Raw genomic sequence first — 6,045 nt, forward strand, 5'->3', positions numbered from 1 at the left:
TATTGCTGGTTTGCTTACAGATGTTTGTGACACCGACACGTTTGTCTTCTTCTTGGCTCCTTTAGGCAATGAACAATAGATGCAGAGCCAATCTTGATGTATTATGTCATGACTTACAGCTACACAGTCGAAGTGGTACCAGTCGTCACACTTGTCGCACTGGACCATTCGAGTGTTGTCCTCCTTGCTACATGCCTTGCAGTGGCGACTGTGTCTAACAGCGCCCTCTTCATTCACATGCTTGTCAACTTTGGTAGCAGCCGTCGATCTTGTTTGAATCGGCGTTCGTCCAAGCATTTTACAGTCGGGTGATAAACGAATTTTTTAATTTGTTGACACCTGTCAACAAGAAGAAGGCAACAAGAGTATTCCGATTCCCTAACGGCGTTTATTGAAAACGGTTAAAAAATTCCTAAAAATATATATATACATTTTAGGCTTGGCATGTCATTAGCGCTCATTTCAACTTACGTTTAGTTCTCTATTGCCATTCAAATTCAAAGGTGTTCTGTACGTTTGTATATTACTACAAGAACCTAGAAACAGCATTTGTAAGAATATGGTACACTAATGTTTATAAATTCACCTACTCAATGTAATTCAGCAGACCGTAGTCTTGTTTCTATTTCTATCAGAATTCAAGGTTATATTATGCTACTGTGTCGAACTATCTGTAGATAAGTATAAAAAAACTCATTTAGTTTTAATTCATTTGAAACTAGTAGCTTGAAACTGATACCTTAAAGTTAGATTTTCATTTAATACTAATATTCAGCTTAAGAAAATCACTAATTTTAAGAAAATTTTGCATGTCACTTTCACTCGCTTGTATTGCACGTTTTCTCTCCTCTTTGTCATTCTACTTGGCATCCTTCTGGTTCGAACTTCGAAAGAGAATTAGGTTGGACGTCATTTCCTCTTCCATCTTATGAAGCACGTTGCATGCTTATAAATATACAAACTTTGAAAGAGCGTCGAGAATGTGCAACGGTTTCATTTGTTAACGATATAGTTTCTCAACGTGTTGATTCAACTGAAATTTTATCGAAATTTAACTTTTACATACCTTCTCGGCTACTTCGACATAGAACATTATTTTTAACCAACCACTGCCGAACAAATTACGCCAAATTTGGGCCTCTCAACCGAATGATGGCCGTTTACAATCAACACTGCGAAACTATTGACTTAACAATGTCTCGGCATAACATTAGACAGTATTTCCAAAGAACAAACATTACAAATTCAGCAATATAAACTCAAAATCAAAATTATACATCACTTTACTAAAAAAAACCTATTATTTAATTATACTATAGCATTACAAAAACAAACATGTATATGTATATGTACTAGTCTACGTTGGTTGACGAAATAAAATAAATAAATAAATAGATTCGATCGTATATGAGAGCGCCCTAGTGAGTTGCGCCGACCGAGGGGTCGTGACACCATTATAGTGGTCTGAAATAGTTTTTGACCAGGGGAGTTCTTGCTGCCGCGAACGGGGGTTAGCCTAGACCCCAAGTGGTTGGTCTAGAGCAAACTACAGCTCATAAGGCGGGTGCCAAATGCTTTTTAACTGTAGGTTCCCAGGCCGTTTGATAGTAACGGGGACGTGGTAGGTCCTTATTAAAAGCAATTTGATAACGTATACCTTTATTGAATTATTCTACATTCTGGAGCGAGTGAAATTTAGCTCGGCATCTCTCCAACAGTTAGCGACATCGGCAATTTGTTATGACGGATTCGCCTTTACGCATTTCACCTCACATACCTCTTTCGAACCGGGTATCCAGAGTAGGCACTTGACCAGGGCGCTGTTTGTTTGTTTTCGGTAATGAAGGCCGGACAATATGTATAACCTTGCAGGTATATTAACATTGCAGCAGCAAGCAAAAGCAGCTGACAGATTGAATTGGTTATCATTGGTAAAGGTTGAGTTAGTCACCGTGTCTGCGATTCAGTACCTACTAATAACATATGACTTTGATGCTTTGCTGTACATCTGTTTCATGCTTTGCAATGTTTGGCGGAGATCATTAAGCGTCGCGCCGCGTCGTTTCACCTTCCTTTCGTTCCACTTTGGTGTTAACTCGGTAATTTATTTGTTGTTTTTTTTTTAACATAATTCAGCCAGATGCTTTTATATATTGGATTAAAATAACGGTTTTCAGTATATAGTACATATACCTATAGGTATTCTTGGTTAAGAACAAACTCAACCTTCCTAGGGGTCTATTTTGTCTTAGAAATGATTGTTAAAACGTTGTAGTTTTGCAATGAAGTGAGATAGAAGTTTGAAAATGAAAATGAAAAAACCCAGATTAATCCACCTAGCGTTAGTGGTGCCTTTCTCGCATTTAGCTGAGACACCAACCTTATATGGGGTTGTTATGGTCCGATGTACCATTTTCTTCATAACTTTTTATCGCAATGACCGTTCGTTATAAAATTCAATAGTGATCAACAAGGCTTTGTCTCCTGTCGAATGAAACTTGTTGCGAGAAAATCGGCTGAGGATTACTATACGAAAAGTTGTCTAATGTTTTTTATAGCTTTTGTGCACACACATACGCACACACATACACACACACATACACACATACATACACACGGACAGACAGACATGTGCTCAGCTCGTCAAGCTGAGTCGATTGGTATATAATACTATGGGTCTCAGAGGCTTCTATAAATAGTTCGTTTTCGGAGTGAAATGATAGCCTTTCGCTACAACTTAGTTGTAAGAGAAAGGCAAAAAATACAGTGATGGGCAATGTTTCATGATTTTTTCATGTTTTCAAAAAGTATCAAAAATGCAACCGGTCAGCAAAGAATCACAATTCTTAGCATAGCATAGCATAGCATATCTGACCGCACACTATCCTGGGTTGGCTGTCGAGCCTGGGGCTTGGCATGTTTTTCATTCAACGATCCCTTTGTTCAACACCTGGCCAGGTCCTTACGATCAGTGGGGATTTGGGTGGGAAGTGTTGATTAGATATCTACTTAAGAAGATGCGGAGAACTCACGCGACCTTCATAGGTATCTGGAGTTGGAATTTGGATGGGTTATTAAGGGGTGCTTTTCTTGGCGAAAAAGCTTGAATATTATATTTTTATTGGTATTGATATTGTAAAATGTGATGTTTTGTTCTTGAATGTAATATGAATTAATGGATTTTGGCAAAACAATTCCATTGATTTTGCATTCTGCAGCATATTTCTGAAATAATAAATTGTTGTAATATTAGAGTGTGATGCGTCTTCAGAATCTACGTCAGCACTCAATGTTTCTGAAAGTGAAGATTATTGTCATTTGGTTAGGTAAATCGTTTATGACAAGATGATTGTTTATAAATGTTTATGCGAGATTATTTAAAATATATGGAGCTCCATGGTAATTTGAGAAAATGTATGGGAATATTAAGAATAAGTGTATAAAAAACGTTAAAATTTATGAAAATCAAAGGAGAGCAAATTGATCCTTGGTGTGAAACAAACTTCACCAGCAACACTTGTTTCAGCTGAAAAGGAAATACAAATATTTAGATCGGGATTACATATTTGTAAAATAGTTTAAGGCTCCCCCAAACATACGCGACGCGACCGTCGCGACGCGATTCTATCGCTTGGCGACTGCGATTCTGTCGTTACTGGTATGGAAGGATAAATGGAACATTGCCAGCAGCGACCCAGCGATAGAATCGCGGCGACTAGCTGTCGCCGTCGCGGCGATAGATTCGCTTAGGTCTGGGAGAGCCTTTACAGTGTCCCTGACCGAAGGACCTCAGCTTCAAGAAATCAGCGTCACTAGATCACCGTGTGTCAAAAATTATAAAAATACAAATGGTAAAAAATATTAAAATAAATATGTTTCTTCTATTGTATTGAAAATGTTACCTTTCCATTGTATCTTGTCAGCTCCTCCCGTTTTTCTAAAGTTTGATCATCGAACGTATTAAAATTTTGTCAGATAATAACGTCTTAGGCAAATGATGCCCTCTCGATCTTCCCGTATTTTTTTTAGTAAATTTTTAATAAATATTTTAATGAAAATGTGGAAAAATAGATATTAGAAAATATGACAATGTGAAGGGATTAAAATATGTATATATGAAAATATGAGAATATGAAAATATTAAAAAATAAATATGAACATTTGAAAATATAAATAATAATGGATATGATAGTAAATAAAAATATCAAAATATAACAATATGGATATATGAAAATATAAATCATGAATATATGGAAATATGTTATATAACTGAAATATGAAATATAAGAAGTAAACATTGAAACAAGCAAAATTATGATAATATAACACGTGAAAGCATGAGAATAAGAAAGTGTGAAATATGAAAATAACTTCACACTTTCGCACTATTATATTCACATGCTATAAAAATGAAAATATGAGAAAACGAAAGTATGAAAATATAAATGTATATAAAAAAATTAATATATGAAAATAAAGATATATGAAAATATAAATAAATGGAAACATAAACATATATAAAAATATGAACGCACGAAGAAACGAAAATATGAAAACAAGATGAAATGGAAATATAAAAATTTGTACATAGGAAAATGATAAAAAAAAATGTACATAGGAAAATAAATGATAAAATGAGAACGTGGTTGTATGAATACATATTTGAAAAATATGTAAATAGAAATATGAAAATATTTAAGTCAAAAATATAGTTCCTTATCAGCAGTGTATGGCAGCATAAAAATACAACATAATGAAATTATGAAAGCATAAAGAAAAATATGGAGATAAAAGAATAGCAAAATTTGAAAATATGGGAGTATAAAAATATGACATTATGAAATTAATTAAATATAGAACATATAAATATGGAAAATTGAGGAAATAAATATACGAAAATAAGAAATTATTCAAATTCCAAATTAATGAAAAAATGAAAGTGGAGTAAAACTCACGTTTCTTTTGAAATTACTGTCCAGATTGCTATCAGAAATCAAGGTAGGTGTAGTCCTTGATTTCAATCTAAGACAAAAATTACAAAAGCGTGAGGATTACTACTCCGTACTACGCCCATCTGTACCGCAACTAGGGGAGGGAAAGGAAATGTTGATGTGATACTTAAAGAGAGGTTCTTCCCTCAGCGACACCCTCATAAGTACCACGGAGTTGGATTTTGGGAAGGTATTCGTTGGGTCAGGATTTGCCTGTAGCTGGCAATGTGACCGTGGTAGATCTTACCCCGTAACACACCACGTAAAGGTGTCTACCCAGCGTTACGGGTACGGTCAGCAAAGAATCACAATTCTTATGCAAAAATAAGCCTCCTGTCATATTTTCAGCTAATTCGGATGAAATTTCGAGGTGGCTCAAGTCAAATTAGTGTTTTTGGGCTATTTTCAATTTTGTAAAAAAATTAACAAGAAATAAAAATGCCGAAAACCATCGCAACAATCTCTATACGGAAGCTTTTGGTGTGCTCTACAAGTCTTGTGAACATTGCGATTCATTCCTTTCACGTTTTGACCATGTTAAAGTGATTTTCGAGTTATTAAGTGCATAAAACACTGTTTACCCAAACAGTCGTTGTTCTACGAAGTTCTTGAATTTTCTTTCAAATCATTGGTAAGTTATTACATTGTTATTCCCTTTTATTCCCTGGACATTTCGATAAAATAATTGTCAATATACGATTTACCGTTAAATTCTTAAAAATCAGAAGCTAAACCTTTGTCATAAATTTGCACGTTAAGATTTCTTCAAACAAAATATAAATTAAACCAATGATATTTGATACTTATAACACCTGACTTTCAAATTTTATATATTTCACCATATGTCTGTATGCTTTTCTCACATAAGCATTTATATTACTCAAATATCCAGGGATAAAAGAGGATTAATAATATAATAAATTAGCGTTGATGTGTCATAAATTCAAGAATTTTGTAGACGGCTTTTAAGGGAAACAGTGTTTTTATGCATTTAAATACTCAAAAATCACTTAAACATGCTCAAAACGTGAACGGAATGAATCGCAATGTTCAC

This window comes from Armigeres subalbatus, chromosome 1, assembly GCF_024139115.2.
Source record: "Armigeres subalbatus isolate Guangzhou_Male chromosome 1, GZ_Asu_2, whole genome shotgun sequence".
Classification (NCBI taxonomy): Eukaryota; Metazoa; Arthropoda; class Insecta; order Diptera; family Culicidae; genus Armigeres; species Armigeres subalbatus.